Here is a 27561-nt window from a genome sequence, read left to right on the forward strand (position 1 = left end):
GATCAGGTGTGTGCCTGTAGACTATGTGTTAATCCAAGCTAGACCAGGGCAATAAAACATCCACGTATGCAGAAGATTTCTCTCAGAACGGGGGGGTGAGGTTCTAAGCCTCACCTCTGTTGATCCCCAATTTCTCACCTGATGGCCCCCCTGCGACTGTGCCTGTCTTAGGTTGTTCCTCCCTTGAGGAATCTTACCCGTCTCTGGTTAACCAGTCATCTTCCGGGGCCATACAGGGAAATGTAAAGTTGGTAAGTGAGAGAGAAGCCTTATTGTTTGAAAAGGTTAGCCTTTTACTTCTTTGCATATTTATGCCCTGTGGCTTCTATGCCCAGCATTTGTCTTGAGGTGTCTTTACCACTTGGAAGAATTATGATACTCGGTAAATTTGATATGAGGCACGAATTCTATTTAAGGGTTGTAATTAGGAAGGAAGAAGAAAAGCTATAGAAGTAGCAGGTGTAAGAAAACATGGGAAGAAATTCTAATTCAAAGAAAAGAATCCAATTCAAGCAGTGTTCCAATTGTGTTTGGAAATTTTTCCTCGGGAAAATATATACATATTTTCAGTACTAAAGTTGGTGAGGTTGTTAGCTCTGTTATGCATATGGTAGTATTGTTTTGCTCAGTTGGTATAATATATGCATTATGATACATCCCATATTTTAATATTAATTATTTTCACAACAGTTTTCAGATATTTTATTTCATCCTTCGAACTACCCTGTGAAATAGGAAAAGAAAACATGACATTCCTCATTTTGCAAATGAGGAAACAAGGCTAAGTAAGTTTTTACATGGGATCCCGAAGATCGTCTGAAACAGAGAAAGGCCTCTAAAACTGACATCTTTAACTTCTAGCCTTGATCTTTTCCCTATATCTCTTGCTATTTATTTCTGATTTTGTTTTAATATGAAACAAACCCAAATTACTCTATTTGGGCAATACAAAATACTGTCTCAAACTAAGATGAAATCCGAAGAAAACTCAGATTTTATCACCCCAAGTCATTTCAGTTTGCTTTCAAAAGCAACTATCATAAATGTTTAGGCTCATGAGAAGCATTTCTATATATTAAGCATTTATTTTCTTAGATCTCCAACAGGAAGGAACCCTTTAACCTCTAAATTTTGAGCATTAGTCTTTGAAAGGCATTTGTTACATTGACTTGGTTCCTCTTGTAGTGATTTCTACCAATATAGCAAAGTATTTCAAATATGGACTTTGTGCCCAGTTAGCCTGAGGTCAAACTGTGGCTTTAGCACTTACCATCTCTGTGACTGTGTCACTCAATCTGCTGTGCCTCAGTATACTCCTCGGTAAAATAAGAGTGGTAGTAATACCTCCCTCACAAGGTTATTGGGAGGACTAACTGGGTTCATAACAAAATAAAGTAAAACAGTACCTGGTCCTAAAAAGTACTAACCAAGAGTTAGTAGTTATTATCATTAGTCTAGTTGCTCTCTATATGACAGGCCTTGAATTATTTGAAAAATAAATCAATGTCCACTTCCTCCTATGAGTCTTCTTTTCTACAGAATCACCACTAGCTCCCTTTCCTTGAATCATTCCCCACATGGTCTCCTTCCTCTGGAAATGCTCCTGATTATTAAGTTTTACCCTAATGTTCTCTTAGTCTACAGATATGCATTGATTGCCCGCTCTGGTGGCTGAAATTCATGCTTTGTTCACGCAAGAGGCATTAATGGATCACCTGTTCAGTGACAGGTGCATTGGGCACAGTGACTTGGTAGTGGGTGAGGTGGCTTCCGCCCCCTTTCTGTAAAATGAAAATGGGCTTTCACTTTGGTCATTAAAGTAAATGTTCCTTAGTCCATGGTATATTCCACTGTGCCCACCTCCAATAGTAAAATACACAAGTGACAAAATATTTTGCAAGGGCTGTTTATTACTCTTTCAAAATTAAATTCATGTCAGGGTTATTTAACCACCTTCTCTTCAAGCATGTTACTTTAGGGACAGGCTGCCTCCAGCCTGGGCTGTTGTGACAGGAATTATGACATATGCCTTTCAGAGTAGTCTATCCTGCCTGGCAGTGCCTGCAAGGATGCTCTTAGGTAAACTGCCCAAACCCTTTGCTGACTGACGCTTGAGGGTGCGGTTTCAAGGCAGCACCCTGCCCTGCCTGGATGACCTATGCGTCTCTCAGACTTGTCTCCTCTTCTGACTAAGAAAGGGATTTCTTTTTTCAGATCTGTGGAAAAATATCTTGAGCTTCTTAACTTTGTGTTTTAATTCATTTAATTTATTACCTTATGCAATCCATGCATCCACTCTCAGAAGTAATTATTATAATACTTTCTTGCAGACGGAGCCATTGGGTGATGAATTGACTTGTCCAAGATCACACAGAAAGGGGTGGGGCAGAAATCTGAACTCAGATTGGTTCAGATCTAAAATTTCACAAAGAAATTTGTTCATGCAAGTTTGTTCACCACTTGCTCTATGGGTTCAGTGTCTGTCTCTCTTGCCCCTCATTGTCAAGGCTGACTGTGTTGTTTCATATCCCATGGTGATTTTTTTGCCTTTGGAAAGCTTAGCATTTGAACAGCTGATGGGAGGATTCCAGCCTCTGGTTTCCAAAGAGATGCCTTTCAACTTGAACATTAGCATCTGCATTTGGCTCAGTGGGGAAGGAAGAGTCATGACTTTAAATGAGGCAGCACTGACTATGAATCAGTTACCTTTTAAATCTTAGGGTTATTGAATTAATGAATTAGTCTTAGAAGGCTGTGTATCATTCTTAGAATCCTGAGAAATGAAATTGAATATTAACCCACTTCACATCCATAATGCACAATTTATAGCCACATGCAGACTAAACCATATGGTGGAAACATTCTTTCATTCTTACAGATTATTTTATGTTGGGTGCCCCACATACAGCAGATCTTTTAACTGACTTGTCTTGTGTGATCAAAATAATAAAACATCTGTTGATAATAAACCTTGAGAACAAATTGGTACTTCTAGACTTGCTTGAGCTATAAAATGTCTATTGTAATAATAAATACAAGATGTGGAGACAGCATTTTAAGCACACACACACACACACACACACACACACACACACACACACATACACACACACACAAGATCTTGTCACCTCAGAAAAAGTATGCCCTTCAACATTGCTCAAACCTCATTCACAGAAAAACCAGCTTTATTGTGAATACATGGGGCTATTTTTTAATGGCTAGAAATATAGAATTCTTAAAAAGTCTACAAAAGATTAAATAACCATACTTCGGCAGTTTCATATGAAGCATGTCAAAGCTGCATAGTTTCAAAACCTCAAGAGAAAGTTGAGCTTTCTGAACGTTTATAAGCCACCAGTGAATTGCCAGGCTTCAAACCACCACAGAATTTCCTGCTGTCTGGTGAATTGCCACAACCTATACAGTTGCAGCCAAAAACATACTCCATACTGGAAAATCTGTGATTCTCATTGCAGTCTCCCATTTTCATGCCCTGGGACCACAGTCTGGTTAGAACTAACCCATGGAATTTTTTGTAGTGTTTTATTTCTGCTGTGCCCTCTCCCTGCAGTTTTGCCATTGGCATAAGGTTCCCTTGGACAGACCAGAATCCTTAGTAATTCCAAAAAAATATGCAGTGAAACATTTCCACCTCCTGCTTTGGATGAGTGTAGTAAGTGCAATAGACCTTTCAGCTCCCAGCAATTTTGAATCTACTGTTTTATTGGGCCTGAGTGAAAGCACACTGAGTTTTAACAAATCCTATTACCTCCCTCACCACATAGGTCCATCCAGAGGCTTCACCTTGACCATAACACAAATTAACTTTTAGCCAACTGCAAGGTTCCTGACCCAGGGTTTGCTGCCATACATTGGCTAAAAATCTCAGTTTTCACCAATTGTTCCCTGTTTGTTCTTCTGCCTCATGAGCTCCCTGTTAATATTTTGCTCATTGTTCTTCCCAAGACCACCAAACCGTATCCTTCACTTCTTTAGAAAATGATCCACTAAATGAACAGAATAGTTTACAATATGCCGTTTGCTTTTAACACAGATGTGATGATAATAGTAGTAAAAGCTCCTGACTATTTGAGATAGACTAGTGAGGCCTCCATTATTTTATTTAAGCTCTGAATTAAGCAACCACTTAGCGTTGTTATTCATGTGGAAGATAGGAGAACTGAAGATTATAGTAGTTAAATAACTTGGATTTAAAATAATGTTTCTATTAATGGTGGGTCAAGAATGCAATCAGATTAATTTTGTTACATCTGTCCAAGTCCCCTGTCTTGCTAGAAAGCTGTATGGTAGATGTCATTAAAACCCTTATAGAAATGAAGGAACTGAGGCTAGACAATTAAGAATTTACCCAATATACAGGGTTTACATGAAAAAGCCAGGGATAGAGAAAAGCAATGCAACTATATATCTCTAGAGCATTCTTCCATCTCTGATATTTTCACCTTGGCATCCCTCCCTGTTTAACCATAAAGCAACCCTTACTATTCATGTTTAATCAGTCACTGAGTAAATTCCACCCCCTTATTTCCCTCTCAAATCCAACTCTTTCTCCCAGATATACTACCTACTTCAGGCCACTGTCATTTCTCACCAGGATTATAGCAACCTCCTAACTCGTCACATGCCGGTGATGCTCATCACGCACCATTGACTTTTAGCTAAAATGCAACCTTCCTGGCTCATCACCCAAGGCTGCACACGTTCTGCCTCTCACTTGCACCTCCAGCTCAGACCTTAGCATTCTCTTCTTGCATCTGAACTCCAGCCATGTGGCATGACTTGGAATTTCCCAAACTCACAGAGTTCTCTTTTTCTCACCCCTTCTTTTCTGTAAATGCTCTTCTCCATGCCTCATCCCCTTTGGCTCACTAATGCCTGCTCAGAATTCATGTGTGAGTCTGACACTCTGCTCAGACTCTCCTTCTAGAAGCCTTTTCTGACCTTTTTACTCTCTTGACTCTTGAGTTTCTTTCTCCTCTAATGGCCATCTGAAAATCCTCTGTCAAAAACACTTGTGAGCCCTTTTCCAGAACTTACGGAAATTCACCTCCCTTGGTAGCTGCTCAAAATAATATTAACAGCCCCAGTTTTCTTGACCTTCAAAAAAGAGTACATGTATTTGATTAAAGAGAAAAAAATATAGAGCATTCTAGTTGCCTTCTCTGCCACAATTGTGTAGCCATTTATAGTTGCAAATTTTCCATCCTACCAGAATCCACCTAGAGATGAAAAAGATGTTGAATCTTCATTAGTTCTTCCATTTAGTCACTCAGTATTCATTGATCACCTCCTGTGTCTTACGTGTTATGTTCTGTTTCAGTCTCAGGGCATATAGCAGTAAACAAAACAAAAGTCCTTACCCTTGGAGAGCTTTTATTCTAATGGAGGAGGCACTAAGTATATATGCAAAATGAATAGTATATGAGATGGTAGTAAATGCTATGGAGAAAAATAGAGCAGATTTAAATTGACCTTAGTTGCCTAAGCAGATAAAAGCCATTTAATGTTTCTCCCCAACATGGAAATTGCTATTCAAAATGGTTATTTTCCTTCATCCCTTGACTAGTACAGATGAGTGATGTGATAACTACTCCCTATTAGCTGGACTTCACTTTCCTTCAGAAAAGTGGGAGTGTGGAATCAGCACGTGGTGTCTTTGTAGAAGCATCAGGGACATTCCATAAATGTGTCAGTGGTACAGACTTAAAAACAGTCACAGTCTCAGATTGATTGTATTACTTCTCTCTCTCTCTCTCTCTCTCTCTATGTATATATATGTCACACACACACACACACACACACACACACACACACACACACACACACACACACACACATACCTAACAGAGGAAGTTCTTGGGAACAACACTTGATGTGATAGAACTCTACTTTTATCTCAGCAGATGCCAGGCCACCTTCTAGATAACAACCAGACCTATTTCACTGGTGACTAGGTGACTAGGAATTGATAGGTCAAAGGGCACTGTGTACGTGCCCAGATGAGTGTGCAGAAGATAAGAAGTTAAGCCCTGAGTATGAATGTGCTTCTGAGTATTGCCAAGGCCTGAAATAACATGCTGACCACTGGTGTATTTGTCCTCAGATTCCCCATAGCTTCCTAAACTTTGGGAAGTATCAATACTCAATCTACATTAAAATTACCTGTTTTCTATGGAACTAGGAAAATAACAATAATATTAAACTTGCCTCTTTTCTGTGACACTAATGAAGTGACCTGGGTAGCTTTTGTGAAGCTATAATTGCCAAGGGAATTTTTTTGTTCCTACCTCCTCACGAAGACTCTGCCTAATTCTCTGGTTGGGTCAGGAGCTCCTCCAGATGCTACAGTAACTCCCGGGCACATATCACACTATATCATGTTTGCCTGTTCCCAGGCCAGTTTCTCCATCCTATACCTCTGCTAAACTAGATTTCTTTCAGGGCAGTACCATTCATTGCTAAATTCCAAGCATCTAACAGAGTATAGGCACCTAGTAAAAAATACTTGAAAAAAGAAAGGAAAAAGGTTCTCTGCCAAAATAGGGAATTCCTATAACAGAATCAAAATATATTGGAGCTAGAGAAAGCTGACAGCTCACTCAATCCTATCATATGATTTTAATAGATGAGGAAAATGGAGTATCACAGAAGTACAAGGACTTAGCCAGAGTCTACACAAGAACCTAATGTTAAGACCAAAAAACACACACCCCATATCATTTCTTCCTCTGGTATGAGATTTCTGATTATGATACACATTAATTAACAAAATGTATCCTCTTTTGAACCATCAAAAGTAAAACGACTACTTCTATTTTAAGGTACTTTTTAAATGAAAACAAACTTCTTCCAGTTTAGCTATGTATGTTTTGCAACATACTGGAAATAAAAAATTCTATGAATATCAGCAGGTTCAACCTCCAACACCCCAATTGGTCATGCTGAGATGACCCTTTCACCAATTGCTTTGTCCCTACCCTAAGAAATCATGTGGCATCGGTTATGCTCCAGACCTGAAAACATCATGCATAGGAATACAATGTATCCTCCTTTATTTGCATTGGAATGTTCATTCTGTTCCCGTAAAGACATTAGACTTTAGAATTTTTTCTTTTCTTTTGTTTTTAAATATATATATATATATATATTCTGGTCCTTGTGACCTCATGTTATCACTATTTCAGAAGAGAAACATTTGAGGTAAAAATATCCCATCAAACGTCCAGCCTGGCTGCCTGTCACAGCACTCCAACTTCAGCTTAAACTTTCCATGTTTTTCTTGCAGCTTTTCAATATATTTGCAATGACCTTTGGTCAAGGACAATAATCTTCTGACCTAACTTCCGTAAATACAGATTTCCTTCAAAAATAATTCTGGTTGTTTGCTCCTGATTTTGATTTCCTTTCCCGGTTTCCCATTGAAGACTCACAGATACTTTCATGTGTTGAAAATCCAAGATTAAAAAAAATGCTAATTCTTAAGCTGAAATGTTGTTTCATCTACTTTTTGCCTACCAACTTCCAGCCATCCTTCAAGTCTTGGTTTAACCGTTACTTCTTCAAAGAGGCTGTCTCTAACTTTTGAATCTAAATTAACCAGCCTGTTATTTTTCTTTCCTATCATACTTGTGAATTTATTTGTATTTGCATATTTCTTTTAACATCTGCTTCTACCATTAGATATTCAACACTGTGAAAGCAGATGCCATCTTTGTGTTGTTCACCAGTGACTATACAGCACCTCACACAGTGTCTTGATAAATTAAGGGGTATCGTTGATATACAATCTTACATTGGTTTCAAGTACATATCACAGGGGTTCAACAGTTACTCACGTTATTAAATCCTCATCCCCTCTAGTGCAGTTACTAACTGTTGACATAGAAAGATACTACAGAACCATTGACTATATTCTCCATGCTGTACTACCGTCCCCATGAGAGGTATTATGAAAAGAAAACTTCTTCTAAGTATTGAGTGATGACAATTCTGTTTATTTTGTATGCACCATGGCTTTTGCTCACTCTTATAAGCGATGTGTGTGTTCACGAATCATTGCCAACTTGGAGAATGAGAAGAATACAACAGAGCATCAAGTAATTTTCTCAGGTTTCCTGTGTTCTCTTCTAAGTACCTATCACCATCTCATCACATGTCAGAATTCTGCAGCACAGTCAAAGCCGCTAAATATCACACTTTGGTGAATCTGCTCTGTCTGCATCAGTAATTCAGTGTGAAACTCAACATTTTCAAACAAACACTTAGAATAGGCTGTATATATGCTAAGCTCTTTGATTATCACCTCCAGGCATTGAGTGAAGAGCCTTAAGCAAAACTGAAGCTGGGACAGAAGCCATTCATGACTGCTTTTGATATACATAAGGATCTAGAATGCAGAAGGGATTGGGAAGCTCCATGTGAGACATCATAATCAAAGAAGTAATTCTGACATATGTAAGAAGAATTATCTCCTGTATTGTTTTTGTTTCTTGATTCTTTACCCCTCAACTCTAATCCTTCTTCCTACCTTTGCAATATATGGCCCAGTGTGATCATGCCTCAGTCACCTTTCCATCTCCATGCATGACCCTCTACTTCACACCTGCTCTGCTACCTGTGGATATGGTTTATTGTTATAATCCTAGTACTTGACTGAGAGCAGACACTCGAAAAATAGTAGTTGAATGAATGGAATTCTATAGGATCTTATAGAAGAGGGTACCAAAACCTCAATGCTAAGAGTAAGCATGTGAAAAAATAGACCCCATTTATGTATATGATGTGTGTGCATCTGTATGTATCTGTGTGTGTATGTATATATGTACACACACATATATATAGAGAGAGAGGTATGTACACATACACACACATATCTACTCAAAGGACTGAGATCTACTTTGGGGGATACTAAGGCTTATTTATCATTAGGACATTGGAACTTTATCATAGGCATCAATAATCTCAGCCGGCTGATCTCTGTCTTCATTCATCTTGCTTCTCTGCTTCTTGTAACAACTATTCCTCCATTCCTTAATATACCCAGCTTTCCTAAGTTGCTTCCTTCTCTCTGTATGGGAACTTCATCCTTTTTCTTTTGCAAAACCAGTTTTTCTGCCTTACTTCTCCATGATGCCTTTCCAGCCTGTGTCAAAGGAGACCAGTCCAGGCTCTGGCTACCATAATCAGGGACACACATTCTGCTACATGTGCACTTACCCACTTACAAAGTACATGCATGTGTAGGGTTTTCTGATTTCAACATCTGGATTGCACCTTCCTAATTCAGTGTTCTCTAATATATTTGTCTTCTAAATGGTCACCTCCCTTAATTTTTCTGTTGTCTGCACAGTTTTTATTGTCAGAACAGGGAGTTGCATTTGAAATCAGAGACACTTCTCTAAAAGCAAGTTGAAGAGGAGAATCAGTTGGTTCCATTTACTTCTGAGTTTATAAATACGAATTTTATGTACTTTACCCTCTAATTTTCTTTTGTTGGTTTGTTTTTATTTCTGTCCATTTTGGAGAAGAGTGGTTTATTTCTGCTGTTAAGACCATTTAGGTCATAAGGTAGACACAAATGGAGTATTAAAGCAGCAGTAGTATATGATTATTTTACCCTAGTCATTGCTTAGGAATGATCATTCTTGTAAAAAAATAAATACGTACATATGTCTAGTTTTGTAATTGTACATATTTGATAAGTTCTTACAGAGTAGAGATAGCCCTGTATAGCAACTGTGCCCTGTATTTCTTTGTATCCTTGACAATGCCTAAAATAAATCTTTGCCTATTGTGGGTGTTGATGAAGGTGTGAGTTTTCTCTTGTTTCCAAGGGGATCAGTGAGTATTTAACTTGTCTTCCTGTGTAGAACAAAAATGTTGCAATGGTATTTTTAAGACTGTTCTGGGTTGATTCATTTTGAAATATTTTATTCAAAACTTTTGTGTTTAGGAGATATTTTCGGATTCATAATCCCCCTTGAGATTGTGAATTGTCATTCTAGGCCTACTATTTTGTGTATCATGGGATATATTCATTATGTGCTATCTCAAGAATATTTTTAATAGTTGGTATAGCTAGGGAATAGATTTATAATCTAGAACTTCTGTGAACTTACTAGATACTTAGTGTAGTGCTAAATACTATATCAGTACTTTTTATTAGTGTTTGTAAAAGTATTAAATATTTAATGTATTATTAAGTACTATGCTATTATATATTAATAATCTTATGAAAGTTCTACACTTGGGAATGGAGAAAAAATAAGTTTCTGGAAATTTAGTCACTTTTTTGAGATATAATTCATGGTCACTTACTTTTAAGAAATTTCTTTTGGGGGTTGGGGGAAGGTGCAGGGAGAATGCATAAAACTCATGCTTAAGGCTCCATAACACAAAGTTTAGATTTATTAACTGTAAGTTTATGGTTGAGGTTAGGATTATCTACCAAATTTTCTCTAGTAAAGTGTGGAAAGACTTTATTTTCAGGGCAAATGAACTTAGGGGTTTATATTTTACCATCTAAGGAAAAGCAACTGTAAACTCTTGTTCTACCATGTGCCCTTCCACCTGCATTTGCTGCTCTGAATCAGGATGGCAGGCTGTCTCCCATTGCACACTCCTTTGTAACATGTCATTTGACACTGAAAGTGTGTGCAGCATTCATATCTGAGAAGTTTTGAGACATGTAGCTTAGGTATTGAGATTTGAGGGACATCTGTACAAGTTCGGACACTACTACCTACTTGAAATTGAGATCACCATGGAAAATTCAGATCATAGGCTAAAGTCCCTCACAAATGCCCTCCCAGGTACCAGAGCCTCTTCCTGCTGCCTTCTGATTAAAGCCAAAAGACCTTAAAGAAATCATTTCATTCTTTGCACCTGTATCTCCTAGTCTGTAAATATGTAGAAGTCCAGTTAGATAACTTCTTAGTCCTTCCCAGATTTAAAAGTTTTCTTCTAGGCCTGAAGGATGGAGTCTGATATATTACATCTAAATACTTTCTTTTCAGTTATTCTGGGGGAAAAAAAAATCTGTAAAGGCAACGTGTTCAGAACCCTGCCACACTTTTCCCCCTGCCCCAGTCGGTGTGCTGTTTCACTTCATTTTCATCTGCCAGGGAGTGAATGACTTCAGTTGGGTTCAGGGTCATTAAGCTAAAATAAAAAGAGTGCTTTTAAGAACACTAATTGACAGCTTAGAAGTTCTCTAGCAGAACATGCCAAAAGAAGGTGAATTATTGTATGAATTATATGTTGAACTCTGAAAAAAGGAGAAGTACTTTTAAAGCCCACACACTTTCGTTCAACTTAAACTGCTGTTGCTTGTGTTTTTTTCCCCCTTATGTTCCCAGGTTTACCAGCTGCACGGTCTCAGTTGATTATATCAATCAAGTGGACATTTCCTGCTAAATGCCTAATTGATCCATTTAGCCAAAGATTAACATTGCTTACCTCATGGCACTACTAAGGGGGGAAAGATAAATACATTAGAGTCAATTCCAATGCAGACTGACAAAATCAAGGAATCTGATAAAGAAAAAGAAAACAAGAGCCATTAGATTTATCTGGTCATGTGTAATTATCCACCTTTCTAGCAAGAATTGTTTTTACTGTTGTTTTTTGATACAAATAAACTCCTAAAGAGTAAAGAGCTGTTTGATATCTGTGGTAGTAAAGTTTAGCACAGTAAAGCAGGCTAGTTTTTTATAAGCAGACATAGGCTGTAACTAACTAGACAGATTTGTAAGTGTGTCAATAACATTAAACCTTCTTCGACCTGGGTCGCAACCACTGGTCTAACATTATCTTATACCCTCCTCCTGCTTCTCCAGCTCTCTTCTCCCCCCATATGGCTATAAATTCATTCATTCCACACATTCACTGAAGCATTTACTATGTGCTGTCATAGTTTTGATGCCCTGGGGATATAACAATTAAGAAAAATATCCCTGACTCTGTGGAACAAACATTCTAAAGGGAGAAGATCTGTAATAAACAAGCAAACACAACTTTTACAATACATTGAATGTTGAGTGTTATCATGGCTTTGGTTGTTTTCCCACCAAAAAAGATGGTGAAGTCCTGACTCTGAGTACCTCTGGATGTGACCTCATTTAAACATAGGATGTTTGCAGATGATAATGTTAAGATGAGGTCATTAGGATGGACCCTAATCCAATATGACTGGCATTCATATGAAAAGGGGAAATTTAGACATACAGACAGAAACACACATAAGAAGAATACCATCTAACCATAAACACAGAGACTGGGGTGATGCATCTACCAGCCAAGGAATGCCAAAGATTGCCAGCAACCCACCAGGAGCTAGAAGAGAGGCAGGGAATGTGTTCTTCCTCATACCCCTCAGGTGGGCAGTCAACCTTGCAAACACCTTGATCTCAAACTTCAGCATCCAGAACTGTGAGGTAATAAATTTCTGCAGAGCCACTCAACTTGCGGTGCTTAGTTAAGGCAGCCTTAGCAAACTAATACAAGGGTCAAGGAGAAAAATAAAGTAGGGAACGGAGAGATAGGGCATGAAAGGAGTTGAAATCTGAACGATGTGGTCGGGCCTCACTGAAAAGACCGCATTTGAGGAAAGGTTTGAAAGAGAGGGAGAACCCTGCCCATAATCAGAGGGAGTAGCAGGGACCAAATAATGGAGGGACAAGTGAGGCTGCGAGTTCTAACAACAGATAAGTGAGCAGGGAGACTGAGCAAGTGCTGAAAGACTGGGAAGTGGTAATAAAAGAAAGAGATGGGAGAGGGAGTAAGAGGTCAGATGGTCTCAGGCAAGTAGTGTTTCTTATATGCTTGGATCACAGAACTGCTTTATACTCTTAAAGTTATTGAGGACACTGAAGAGCTCTTGCTTATGTGGCTTATGTCTATTTCTGTTTATAAATTAAAACGAAGACATTTAAAAACCATTAATTTCAAAATAGTGATAAAAAACTATAATGTGTTAACATTATAGCACTTTCATAAAAAATAACTATATTTTCTAAAACAAAATCAGAAGAATAGCTTACTCTAAGATATGTAACCTTGGGCAAGTGACTTAACCTTTCTGTGTCTCAGTTTCCCATTTGTTGCTAGCTGCGAGGATTGTTGGGAGGAATAAATGAAGTAATGCCGATAAAACACTAAGAGTTTTTTATTGGTACAGAGCATATATGATGCATCCTGTGGCAATTGCCAATTACTTTGTGGCTTTTATTGTTATTTATAATTACATATAACATTGATGTCAGCAGCGAGGACACTGGACAGAAACTATGTGTGAGCCTCTGTCCTAGGTTGTTGGGAGCACAAGAACCCTGCTTTCTAGGTGCCTATGATCAAATTCAAAAGGACGGATATGTAACATAGTGGTTTGTATTATTTCTCTGTATCATTTGTAGTGTCTATATCATATGTATATTTTCTGCAAGATAATGCAAGACGATGTATGGTAATTTCAAAAAAAGTGGCAGATAGAGGATTTTAGATCTCCAGAAAATGGAACTGCCCCACAGGATTAGGAATTATAGGAAAGCTTTGCAGTGGATATGGAATTTGCCCTATTGTATAAATAGGATACGTAGTTAGAACAAAGAAAGGTATTCCAGGCGACTGAAGGGAGAAGTAAAATCAAGTCGGGTCAGTTCTAGTATATTCAAGTAATAGTAAATAGAACTGTTATTTGGAGGACTAGAAGATCACAGAGCTTTTGCAGAAGCAGGATTGGAAAGGTCAGTGGTTCAGAGTTAAATGTGGAAAAGAACCTATATTGCTAGGGAATATTGGAATCCATATCAGAAATGAGTACCCTACTGTGTTCAGGCCCACCTTAAACAGCAAGCTTCATCATTTGGTTCCTCTGCAAATCATCAGTGCAGTGGTTTGAAATACTCCCGGGAGTCAAACAGTCTAGGTCCAAGTTCCAGGGCAGCTACTCACTCATTCTCTGTGTCTCATCTCCAAATAGGTAGAATAATATTGCCCCCAGAGTTATTGTGAAAAGCAAATGATATCATGCAAGTAAAATTCTTAATACTGGACTATTTTAACATGGGCCTGGTGCAGCCCTGTTGAGACCCAGGGAAGAATATGAGAATCTACAGGAATTTCCTGCCCCTTCCCTTTCCCATTACTCTTATTTCTCCCAAGAACCAGTAGTCACTTCTATCCACCTACCTACTCTTAGCCATCCATGGGGTAAACAAACATCTGTCCCTATTTGTGCCATATATTGCTAGGTGCTTAGACTGGACTGTTAAAAGACCTTCAATTATTAAACAAGAGGCTGTGTGCCCTTTTATTGTCAGAGCCACAATTGGCACACTTTTAGTTTGCTCCGTTACCTTCTAGAGCTTCTCTCACGTTTTGTCATCATCAGTTAGATCTCAGCAAAGAATGAGAGGATGATTTGAACTAGTCCCACTACATTCATGAACCATCAGACAAAATGAGAAGGGAAGGCTTAGGGATGTAGGAACCAATGTCAAGTTTAAAGGAGTAGGAGAACAAGACAACCTTCTCCGCATTTTATTGGGAAAGTGCCATGCTCTAAACAAAATATCCAAGCCCTACTTAAGAATGTGATTGCTACTTAAATCAGTACTGTGGGTGCCAAGCTAGAAATATGCATTAAAAACACCTGTGAATATGCATTAGGACACTTGTTCTAGAAAAGAACAAGAAACAAATAAAAGTGGTTCATTTTCTGAAAAGGGAAACTTTGTTAAAAGAGGTTTTATTCTACTGCAAATAGCACAGGTGAGTTACTACAAAACTAGAATTACTCTATTAACTAATAAAGGCCACAGGAGTTGTAAAAAACACACAGTTCTATTTCGAGACTGCAGTTAAATTCTACAATTGATATGAAGTCATTAAGTTTTTTTATCTGCCTTAAGTCCTTTAGATGAACTTTCTAATCTGCTTTAAAATTGGCTTCAATATTCTGTTAGACACAAACTATTAAAATAATGATTCTAAAAACAATTTCTTTTTTAAAAAAGGATAGATAAGAATACATTCAATGTTGTAAATATAAGAACCTCTCTGTGTGCAAATGCTTTAAAAGGTTAAAATTAAAATCAGAGTAATTAGGAATGATTTGAGATTTATAAAAATAGGTCATCAGTTTTCTTTCCTCACGTGGAGGGAAGAAATTTAGTTTTTCTTTCTTTTTTTTTTTTTTTAGTTTTAAAGAGTCATGGAAAAAATTCTTAAGTTATTTTTGTAAATTTTTTTATGTTTTATGTAGAAATTTTGGAAAATACAGAAAAGCGCAAAGTGGATGAAATCTGTGTATTTTCCTTTGGTCAGTTTGTGCATCTCAAGTTGTCTTTTTAACAAAGCTAAGGTGTCATACATATTATTTGTAAATGTAATTTCTCATTAACATGTATTTGAGCATTTTTATGCCATGAAATGATTCTAAAGTATTAATTTCAGTGGTTGTTTAGCGTATACTTAAGCTTGTATACCATATTTAACTGGGCTTTTATTATTGGAGATTTAAACTATTTGTAATTCATAATCACAATACAGATAACTCTTTGATGAACATCTTTATTCTACAGTTTACAAATATTGATTATTTATTTTGGATAAATCCCTAAAAATGTAATTGTTAGTTTGAAGAAGATAGCATTGACCTCTGATAGATATTTTCAAGCTTCTCTCCAGGTGGTTTGTACCACTAGATGTTCCCTCCAGCACAATGTGCAAGTGCCTCTTGCTCCCATACCAACATTCATTCATTCATTCATTCATTCATTCAATATGTGCTTATTGGGGTCCTATCATGTACCCAGTATTGTACCAGGAATTGAAAATAGGCAAGTTAGTACAGAGATTTTACTACTTTCTTAAAATGTCTAGTTTATTAGGCAAATAAAAACTGAAGTAAATGAACAGACCAGCTTATAAATTAGTTCTACACTGTTTTAAGTATTACAAAGGAAATAAACAGATGGTCTAATTTTTATCTTTTCTAATTTAATAAGCAAGATTGTTTCTTATTGTTTTAATTTGCATTTTTTAATAGCGAAGTTGAACATCATCTTTCTATCAATTGGTTTGCATTCTTTTGTGAGTTATAAGTGTATATCCCCTGTAAATTTTTTGATGTACATGCTTACACATTTTCTTGAGTCTTGAAATCTTATTATATAGTAAAGCTATCTATAGTCTTTTAAATTTTATATCAGGTGATTTCTGATGCATACAAGAAGTCTGCTGTTAATGCTGCTTGTAGTTTCCTTTCTTTGGTATTGTTTATAAAGGCCATTCTCTCCTTGGAGTCAGTTAGACATACCCCTGTATTTTTTCTACTGTATTTATTTTCTATATTCTCCATTAATTTCCTTCTTTTTCTTCAATTTCCACTCTTTCTCTTTTCTGATCTCTCTCATCAACATTTAAATTCATTGTTTTTTTTGCCAAAATAAATAGAATCCTTTCTTCCATACCCTCAAGTACATTTCCTAACTTTAACGACCCTAAACAGCCACATTTCTCTTGCTGCCTCCATTTCCTCATCTTCTCACTCCTCAAATCACCCTATTATGGTTCCTCTGCCCAATGAGTTCTGCTGCAGCTCTTGAGGAAGCCTTCAATAACTGCCATCTCACTTAATCAAATGGATTTGCACATATTCAGAGATGGAAAAGTTAGAGCACAATATTCTTTATTTTAACAGATGATTTTATCCTCTAAAAAAAGATGAAGAAAATCTTGATTTTTCATTGAAGGTTTCTCAAAGTTTCTTCCAATTTAAAACAATCCTTTTTGGGTAAAAATCATCACATTCTTTAATAATCACACTTGATAAATAATCAATTTCACAGTTCAAACTTGTTATCAGGACTATTTCTTAAATATCAATACATCTTCATGTCCCTTTGGCCAGCAACCTGGAAGTAGAAGGAATCTTACATGTCCTCATGGTAAAAGGAACTTGGAGCTGGTTTACATGTGGTTCTGTCCTCTAAGTGCTTACTGAATGTTGCAGCTATTTCCCTGTCTTTCCTGGCCACTGGGCATCCTGCTGGCATCTGTGCCTACAGCCTTTAGCTGGAGAATTTGCAGTCTATGCTTTAGGCACGGTGAGAGCCTCATTATTCCTTATGGTATACTTGCCCCCATCTCAGAACTTTCTGAATCTAGAGATCCCCAAGCATCCTAATCGTATCTTCAAAATGATCTTAGCTTAGGTTGTTTATCTAGAAATACCTGTTTGGGGATCACCTCATTCTTTAGCAGATAGTCCCATGGAAAGCCTACTGGTTCGCAGCTGCTTTCCTTTGAAATTCTACCAGAAGCATGTGGAAACTTCTCGTTATCTTCCATGCCGTGTGAAAGCCATCAAGAACCAGGAAACTGGGGGTGGAAGGCTGGTTATAGAATATGATAAGTACTGTCTCAGCTCACTCCACCTCTGTCTCTTGCAACCACTTCCAACTCTACTGTACTAGAGTCTCCAAAAGGAGCACTTTTCCTCAGAGTACCAAAAGGCACAATTCTCCACTGTTCTGGGACTTTCTCCAAAACCTATGCAGTTGTTGCCAACATGTCTCTATTCAACCCCACCTCAAATATCTGGGATATTGACCTAGAAAAAGAATCAAATTAATATCTCTTTGATCCTTTGCCTTTCCCTTCCCTTTTGAGTAATCTCTGTACTTCCTCTTCCTGTTTGGTAGGATCCACCCTTATATTGAATCCTATGTTCTTCCTTCCTTTACGGATTTCTTTGAGGCATCACCTTTCCCTGAATTCTTGATTCAATGGACAAGAAGCCTCATATCAGCATTCTTAATGAAAATTTTAAAAATATCTTAGTTCTTGAAATAAGCCAAGTGGAGAAGGACAAGTACCAAATGATTTCACTCATCTGTGGAGTATAAGAACAAAGGAAAACTGAAGGAACAAAACAGCAGCAGAATCACAGAACCCAAGAATGGACTAATAGTTACCAAAGGGAAAGGGACTGGGGAGGATGGGTGGGAAGGGAGGGATAAGAGCGGGGAAAAAGAAAGAGGGCCTTACAATTAGCATGTATAATGCGTGGGGGGCCATAGTGCGTCGGGGGCACGGGGAGGGCTACGCAACACAGAGAAGACAAGTAGTGATTTTACAGCATCTTACTATGCAGATGGACAGTCACTGTGAAGGGGTATGTGGGGGGGACTTGGTGAAGGGGGGAGCCTAGTAAACATAATGTTCTTTCTGTAATTGTAGATTAATGATACCAAAATAAAAAATATATATATATCTTAGTTTTCTTACTGGAACCCTCAGCAATGTTTAATGCTGTTTGACACTCTCGCATCTTTTGTCTTTCTTGGCAGGCCTCTTTTGGCTTACATGTTTCTCTGGTCATTCCTTCTAGTCAGCCTTGCCTGTTCCTCTTCCACAAACTTCTAATGACTGACATGCTTCAGCCTCAGTCCTAAGTCTTTTTATTTTCCACTTATCCTTGGATGATATGATGCATTCTGATGGCTTTACACCCACCTATGTGTAATGAATTTGCAACTATATATCATCAGACCAGATGTTTTTTTGTGTTCCAATCCTGTATACCTGACTGCTAAGCATTTCTGCTAGTATATCTTACAGGCACTCAAATTCAACATGTCCTGAATTGATCTCATAATCTGAGCCTCCAAATAATCTCCCAGAATTCCATATCTCGATGCATACACCATCCAATTTTATAAGTCAGAGACCTGACAGCTTGAATATCTCTTTCCTTCATTGCTACATCCAAAAAAAGACCTAATCCTATCTACTTTTACTTTCTAGCACCTCTCTAATCTACTCACTTCTTGTATTTTCATTTCCAGCAAACTAGTTTCAGCTACCTCATCCATTGGGCATTAGCATATCAGCCTCCCAGTCAGTCTTGCTGCTGTCTCTTTTGTTCTGTCAGCCTTTCCTTCACATGGTAGCCAGAGGTGTTGCAATCTTTCAAGTTATTTCATCTTTCTACACTTCAGTTTTCTGATCTGTAGGATAAGGATAATAATAGTTCCTACCTCACAGAGTGATGTTAAAATTAAATGAGTCAACACATGTAAAATAATTAGAACATTGTTTGAAATATAAAATATATGTATATAAGAATTTTTCATTATTCGTGATCATCATCAGCCTTATCACTAAAAACTACCTTACTTAAAATTCGTTCATGGTTTGTGGGCCTCTTCAGTAGATAGTGTGTGGGGCTATGACTGATAGGTTTATCATAAAGCTTGGGAGCAGATGAAAGGACAGACAGCCTTCTCTTAATATTTGTCAAGCACCTACAATGAGTAGAAACCTTGATTCCACAATAAGGACCTAGAGCTGAATAAAAATTATTTCCCGCTCTACTATAGATAAATGAGGTAAACACATTCAACAAATAATTTCTTCCCTTGTAGAGTAACTGGTAAAATAGATGTATAAAAATGAAGATCTGTAGAATCACAATGGAGGGGATTTTGCCACCTGGGAGTTAAGGTGAATCTTCTTGGAGATAACACGTTTAGGACCTTCCCCAGCCTGCTCTTTTTCATTGTCAGGGGGATGTCACTTATAGGGAGATTCATTTTATCAGAGGACATGGAGGTCGTAATTCATGTTGTATCTCTAGACCTTCCTTGGATGATACAGCTTTTCTGATTGAACCTATAACATAGGGACATAATATACATTAGGAGTGGTTAGTACATTTCAAAGATGAGTGCCTGACCCATGCCACCCAGATTGGCTGTGCAGCCCCAACAATGCTGTCTTTCACCTAAGGTTCATGGTAAAATATTCTTCCCTAAGGGATTATGTGTTTTTTGTTGTTGTTTTCTTAGGGTTTGTTTTTTCTGTTGTATTTTGAGGAGAGAGTTCTTTTGAATGACAATTTGCTAAATTCAATATTGTGAAATACCTGTAAAACAGAATTTATTTTTGCATTCTTGGCAGGTCCTTGGTTACTTTGTAGTGAGTAGAATACCTTTTCAAGACCATTTTGTGAAACTCAGATTTACACTAATCAACGTACATGCCTTAAACTTCAGGAAATAATACTTATATATATGATACTGTGGAAGTAAACCTGCTTATGGAGTTTTCACAGTAGTAGCAAGGAAGATACACTAGGAAAAAAAGCCTCTCTCTATCTTCTTAATTGCCTCATGGGCCTCTGTTTCAGACAAGAAGAAGTTTGAGATTTAGAGATTGATAAAATAATATATTTTAGACCTGCTCTCAATCCTTCTGAAGCAGGACAGCAGTCACATGGAGCCTCTAAACAGCAATTCATGGCAGACTTGGACAGTGTGTAAGCAGGGCCAATACTGTACCCCAAACAGGAGTGTAGGGCCAAAACTCACTGAAAGCCACTGTATTTCAAGTGGCTTCATCTATAAGAGAGGCCCCATAGCATGATCTCAAGCCCAACTCTGTGGAATCTAGGGTTGATGAGGGATTACATCACAAGTGATCCTGTGGTATGACTCAAGTGAAACATAGACAAGGCTTCAAATTGACTTTTTTTCCTCCCTGCTTATTTTTAGATCATTTGTACACATTTTCACACTGCATCTTGAAATAATGTCGAGACATAGAGAAGGACTTTTTACGCTAGTGTTTTATGGAGAGAGCATGTGGTATAACAATATCTAACTCCAAGATCCAGAAAAGCAATGCTCCTTTCACTTAGCACATAAAATAGTTAATATAGACCAGGTAAAATTTGTTACATGCCCATGGTAAAGTGCCTGTTGAAGATGCTTTATGGATTTTAACTTTTTTTCATCCTCACAAGTCCGTGAGGCCAGTACTACTATGCTCATCTTACACATGTTGAAACAGACTCAAGAAAAAGTGAATACCTCACCAATGACGTGTTTGGTAAGAAACAGAAGAGGGTACCAAGTTTGACACCAAACCTTGTACCCTGCATTACAGGCAGTACCCAGCACAGTCCGTGACCCACAGTTATAGCTCAGTAAATGTTAGGGTTTTTTTCCCTTTTTATTTCTTTCCTTTCTGCTATCATTGTTCCCCACCCCCCTTTCTTAGCCCCTTTTAAAAGTGTCTAGACTTTAGAACCATAATTCCTCCTCTCTTCTTAGCTAGAATAAATTATTCACTTTCTGCTTCCCACAAATTAACAATAAATACACAACACTGTGTGTTTGGTCTGTCTCTCCCACAAGATAATGAGATGCCCTTAATTTAATTTAATTTAGAGTTCGTGCAGCCTCATTTTAAGCAGTGCCTCCAAGAACTGCTTTGGTGAAAAGAATAGTAGCTTATTCATGTTCATACTCTAAAAATCCCTGATGTGTGATTAAAACGACTCAATATCTCCCAAAATACAACCATCAAACCTTTTCTTATTTGCCTTCATATTACAGAAATTCAAGGTGAAGTGTCTGGTGGGCAGTAGATTTAGACTTGCAAGCTCATACATCACATGACTCCAAAGACAAAATTGGAAGCAAAAACTCTTAGTGACCAGCAACGTCCCTTATCATCAGCTTTATGGGTCATTGCAATGTCTTCTCCTCAGATGTTCTCAGCATACTGGGTTCCCAATAAGAAAACCTGGGGTCAATAATTATTTTTACCACTGATTAGCTCTTTTAGTTTGAATAAGTCAACCTCTCTGACGGTTTACATCTCTACTGGGAAAATAGGGCTAATAAGTCCTCCTCTATTTCTCAGAATTATTTAAAGATGTAATATGGAAATTTGTACAAATGGCCTAAAAATAAGCAAGGGGGAAAAATATGAGAAGCTAGACAAATACAAGTTATTTCATTTACTTCTGATGTCATCTATAACAGCTACAAAGGCAAAGAAGAAACTTATTTTTTTTATAATAGTAGTTACACTGTTTAAGGGATTCACTCCTGGATGCATTCATTGGCTCTGTAATGAGCATACAGCACTCACCTTATGACAAATGACCAGGGATGTCCAGCTATGAGTAAGACAGAAACACAAGAAGCCTACAAGGGATATAACCTCATTTTACAAAGGAAGAAACTGAGATACAGAGAGGTTAAGTAACTTGCATAAGATTACAGCTGTGAATCCTTTTCCTCTATAAACCCTTCTTCGTTAGTGAGAGCCCCAGAGGGTCAGGACTCTGCCAGTTTAGTTCACCTTGCGCACTCAGCATGTCACCCATTGCCAGACAAAGAGTAGATGTTCCATAAATATTTGTTAAATAAATAAATGAATGAATAACTGAGTAAATGAGTGAATGAGCAAGAGCTTGGGTGTAGTAGAAGGTTATAAGAAACTGGGAGAATGTTGATAAATTGGAGTTCATTGTTTTCATGTACATTTCTAGGGGCTGCATACTAGTCTAAAGTCATATACTGTGCTTTTAAACACAGCTTAAAACTTTTATATTGGCACCTGCATAGCATGACTATCTTAACTTCCTTCTTATGCCTTTAATTCTATTTTGATGACTGACCATAATAAATAATTGCTGACTGCAAACTACTCCATCTGGATTCTTTGATTAATTATTAATGAAGGAAACATGTTATCTTTGTAGCCCAAATGGTTGAAGGCACAGTGTCTCTCATGCAGCATCCTTACCCACTACTGCTGCAGATCTGTCATGTGAGCCTGTCTAGACCACCACTTAATTTAAATGGGCTTTTTTCCCCCTTATCTTTGATGTGGAGATACTGGTATAAACCATTATTCTCAGAGCCATTAGGAGGAACTGCTTTAAAAGAATGGATGTTATATTACTACCTGCATATCCCCAGTCACATAACCAAGTAGTTTCTATCATTTTTTTCTCTTAGAGTTAAAAGAGATGAAGGGAGTATATCAAATTAGCAGCTCTCTTGAGTGACCGAAGTACCAAACTGAAGACTCTGTTTACCCATTTTCAAGTTACATACTGACCTGGGAAAGTCTTTTAGCATAGTGAGATTCTTGGGCAGTGGACAAAGTTATAGTTTACAAATAGGAGATAGATTGTCAAATAAGCCTTTTCACATTAAACACATTTGCGAACTATTTACTTTTTCAAGGAGTGAAAAAGACTCCAGCTCACCCAAAGACAGGGCAGTTCTTACCTTTGTCTTTAGATGAATTGAAATTGAAATGAACTCAGGCATCAAGCCAGTTCTCTCCCTAGGCCTCCCCTTCTAGCCAAAAAAAAAAAGCAGTTTGTGGAAATCCTACCCACAAAAGGAAACATGTTCCAGCACCAGCTCAGTAGGAGGCATTTGATACCAGAGGAATTCTCTTTTCTTCCATTGAACTTGGATTTGTCCATAAACATGTACCCACACTTTTCAAGAAATGGTCCTTTAGGTTCTAAGTAAGGTAATAGGTGACCTAATATGTTTTAAGCAAAATATAGAAAGATTCATATACTGTCCTTGAGCATCTACTTAAGGAGTGAAAGACTTAGAGGCTTGTTCTGTTTCATTAAACTTGATACATGTGCTTGCTTAAGCCAGATAGAAATTAGATAGAAATGGGGCACATCCTTAAAAAAATTTTTTTTTCTGCATAACTTAGTATTTCTTGATATAATCCTAGATATGATTATCAACTAATCACCAAATATGATTTATTTATATTATTTATTCTATGCCATTATCCTGATTAATAGTGTAAGTTCAGTGCTTTTAAATGAATAAATGATTAAATCAGTGGAAGAATGAATGAATGTTACACCTGCGATTGAGAATCACTTTTTTTATCCAGATGTTGTCCTGGACACTCTGGCTTACAAAGTGGGAAATGTCCCACCCTGCCTGTCGTGAGAAGCAGTTACAGAAAACTGTTTCACCTGTGTAAGGAACTCCACTAGTGCCTTTCAGGGGACGGCTTATAAGATGCCCCTAGGTAGCATTTCAATGGGTTATGCCTGAACATGTACTCATGAGATTGTACTTCACTGTGGTTTGTGGGTGGGTGTGTCACTTAGTACCCATGTATATTTGATATGTATGCAAAATTTATATCTGTGTATATGAATTTATATATCCATGTATGAATTTGATGGTAGCATCCCCAAACCCTCATCTGCACATGATTTTATCTGCCCCTGCTTTGCCATGGTAGTAAAAATCTTCAGCCCTACTGTAGGATGAGAGTGACATACCCTTAGGCAGACATCCCACCCGTCCAGCATTAAGTGCTATGAAATGGCAGTATTTGGGTAATAACGTTTGGTCTCTAAAATGTTGTGCTGTGCTTTGCTACCAGAGATTTGTGCCCTGACCTTCTAAAGAAGCTGCTGTTTTCAACTCAGCTTTCATTCTTTTTCTGAGGTTGTCACTTTGGCCATCTGGTAGATGTATCTTCTGGGAGATAAGGAACTGCATGCACGGAAACTTTCAAGGAAGCATTATTGCCTAATTTGCTTGAGGTCAAAGCCAATATTCTGGAAGCTGGTTCATCATGTATTGTGATGTGGCAGATATTAGAGGGCTTTGTACACACAGTGTGCTTTTGAGTGTATTCACAAAGGATTGAAAGTGGCATAATGTGGCGAGTCGTATTTATGCCTCAATGAGAATTATTAACCTGCCTGAGGTACAGTGATAGACCGACGTTTGTTGTCAGCTCTACTTACCCTTGGACTTCAGTGTCTGAAAGACATTTTAGTGAATCAAAGAAATGAATGGAAAATATCTTTGGGTTGCCTGAATCATAAAAATAAAATTTATTTCCACTGCAAAAGTGAAGTAAACACCCATCTTTCTGCTTCTGCTTCCAAAAGGATAAGCAAAGAACTGAATTTTTTTAATATTCTAGTTAAGTAAGTACTGTCTAAAAGAAATATATACATTTCTGTTGCTCTCTAATTCAGTTTATTTACTTTACCTTCAGATGTAGATATATTCTAGAATTGATGCTGAGAATTAAATGTTTTATATTGTGTTCTTAAACCCTTAGTCAAGTATGACTCTTTAGAGAAAAATTAATTCAGCAGAGCTTCACTCTGATAGATGAGAGAAGACTCTAAGAGGACTATGAAGTAGATTTCAAGCCTCATTTTCTTTTAAAGTTTGATTGGATTCTGCTCGTGATTAGGGGGTTAGGAAGAAAAAATGGAGGTGAATTAGCTCCTTCAGGCTTCTAGTGGACAAACTATTATTTTAGTGCACCTCTTGATTCAGCAGGAGGCTGAACAAGTTTTTTTCTTCAAAAGGTGAACTGCTTAATCTTTTGTAACTGAGAGAAGCAAGAATAAATAGCAGATATTTATGAGACTGAATAGCAGATATTTAAAAATACTACTTTAGGGACTAATAAGATAAAGCCTATAAAGAGCTTAACATTGTGATGATCAATAAAAATAAAGCTCTCTCATTTATTCATTTATTCAACAAATACTCAGTCCATATGTACTATGTGCCCATAAGTAAAATTAACATAGTTCCTACCCTATGAGCCCAGTGTTTATAATTTATGTGATAACTGTAGCAGCAGACACAAGATGAGTATACTCTGGGAGCACAGAGAAAGCCTGTCTAAACCCGACTGGTGAGTCACCAAGCTCTGCAGGACAGATGGTGCTTGAGCTGAGTTTAGATCAATGGCGGGGAGAAGATATGGAGAAAGACATAGTGTGGTTGTCTCTAAGTAGGGGTGGAGAGGGGGAATGGAGGGAGATGGGATGAGAGAAAGTAAGGGCAGATCATGAAGGGCTTTCCTGGGCTGAGCAAAGTTTAAGCGTTATCCCATAGCTGAGGAGTGCCAGTGTGTTCCGCACTTTGCTGGAGAATTAGGATCACGAAAGAAGAGCTAAGCACGGATTTGGTTCTCAAAATGTTCTGATAAAAGTAATAAGGTATTAAGGGTAAGAATTCTGAAACAAGCTGGCCGAAAACAGATAATATGTGACTGCGCTATGCTAAATTATGTGGTGCATCCATTTCCACTCCAGCATGGCTGTCGCCTTAAGATCTTTCGCATTTCAGTACTCCAGGAAGCAGTCCATAGGAATTGGCATGAGACATAAAAAGCCATACCTAGTCTTTAACACTGTAAAATAGACATGATCTAGGAGAAAGAGCAACCTTTAGCTAAAGACCTAGGTAGAGAATGGAGTCACCCACTTAGTTCTTCTTTATTCATTTTAAATTGATTCATTCATTCACTCATCTCACTATCCTATTTTGGAGACACCTGTGATGTGTACAAGACTCTTAGAGATATCAGAGATGAACCAGAAACAGTTACTGACCTTGTCTTCTCCAGGTTAGGCCGAGAGAGAAAGCAAATGCACATATACGTCAGACACAGAGTGGGAAGTGGCCAGCGCCTAAGAAAAGATATAACCACCTGATCTGATACCTTAAAAGAGGGAGCCGTTAACTTTCCAGTTGTGAGGATTGGGTTAGTGTGAGGTCAAGTCAGACTTCCCAGAGTAAGGCACAATTACTTCAGCTTCTGGGCAGGCAGAATTCAAATGTAAGGAGAGGGAAAGCACAGAGGCAAAGCTGCAAGCCTTATCAGGCCCCTGGACATACAGAGCTGCGTGATTGGTGGAGCTGATTAGGGCGACCCCTGTATAGAAGATACTAGTAGGAAATGAAGGTAGAAAAGCAAGGTGGAGCCTGATCACGAAGTGCCATATATGTTATGCAAAATAAATTTGGGCTTTATTCTCTATGCAGTAGGGAGCCAATGAAAAATTCTTTTCTCCCTCTAGCATTCACTGGCCCTTCACATATAGGCATTTAACATCATTTCATGTCTATATATCCTGCTTCCTCACAAGGTACTAAGTTCTGTGATGCCAGAGACTTAAACGTTACCTGTCACACACATAGCAAGCGTTCAGATTGGGCAGGGGAAGGATGTTTTTCATTGAGTGCCTTTTATGTGTGAGGTAATATCGGATGCTTTTGCATATGAAAACATTTTTCTTTGCAACAGTCTAACAATCACTGCCTCAGAATGAGGAAACTACAACTCAGGGAAGTTAAGGAACTAACCCACGGTCATACGCTCAGTAAGTAAAGTCAGAAATCAAAATCAGGTCTGTCGGCTCCAAAACTTGTCCTCTTTCTGCTGTATGACAGGGTCTCATTGATTGAGTGAGTCATTCACTTCTTAAACACATATTTCTTGAACGCTTATGTACATACCTGTCCCTGTTCAAGGAACTGAGAATATTGTACAGTGGTGAACATGGTAGAAGGGTCCATACCTTCTGGAGCTTACCTCTAGTGAGAGAATCAGACAGTTGCTAAGTAAGCAAGTAAACAAAGTAAGTCCACTTGGTGATAAATGTTATGAAGACAGTAACAGGGTGATAACTGGAGAGTGGTGGTGGGGAAAGGGATTTATGTCATTAACATTCAAGAAAATTTTTGCCAAATATTCAAAAGCTGAATAATAATAACTTGCATGTCAATGACTACTTCAAGTAAACATGTTATTAAATGAAAATCTGGCAATTTTTTTCTTAAGAAAACCATATGCAATATATAGCAGAATGCTTTAAGATTACCTCTCATTTCATCTTGCAGAATATTATAACCTTATGGACTC

At 37.8% G+C, this 27561-nt stretch overlaps 1 protein-coding gene and 1 long non-coding RNA gene across 20 annotated transcripts in view; one reads left to right on the top strand and one right to left on the bottom strand.

Annotated features, from left to right (window-relative positions):
* DLG2 (discs large MAGUK scaffold protein 2) overlaps positions 1-27561 on the top strand; it is a 1919888-nt gene that overhangs the window by 1339967 nt on the left and 552360 nt on the right. The window lies entirely within an intron of this gene.
* LOC118917518 (uncharacterized) overlaps positions 1-27561 on the bottom strand; it is a 131420-nt gene that overhangs the window by 81786 nt on the left and 22073 nt on the right. Inside the window, exons 3-4 of one of the 3 annotated variants that reach the window (XR_008999189.1) lie at positions 18852-19034; positions 15917-17417 (exon numbers count right to left, since the gene is read on the bottom strand). The exons of 1 other annotated variant lie outside the window; for it this stretch is intronic. This is a non-coding gene — a long non-coding RNA (uncharacterized LOC118917518). Of the gene's footprint in view, positions 1-15916; positions 17418-18851; positions 19035-27561 lie in introns of those variants that run through there. One more of the 3 variants, XR_008999187.1, reaches the window with a different exon arrangement.

Source organism: Manis pentadactyla, chromosome 9 (genome assembly GCF_030020395.1).
Source record: "Manis pentadactyla isolate mManPen7 chromosome 9, mManPen7.hap1, whole genome shotgun sequence".
NCBI lineage: Eukaryota > Metazoa > Chordata > Mammalia > Pholidota > Manidae > Manis > Manis pentadactyla.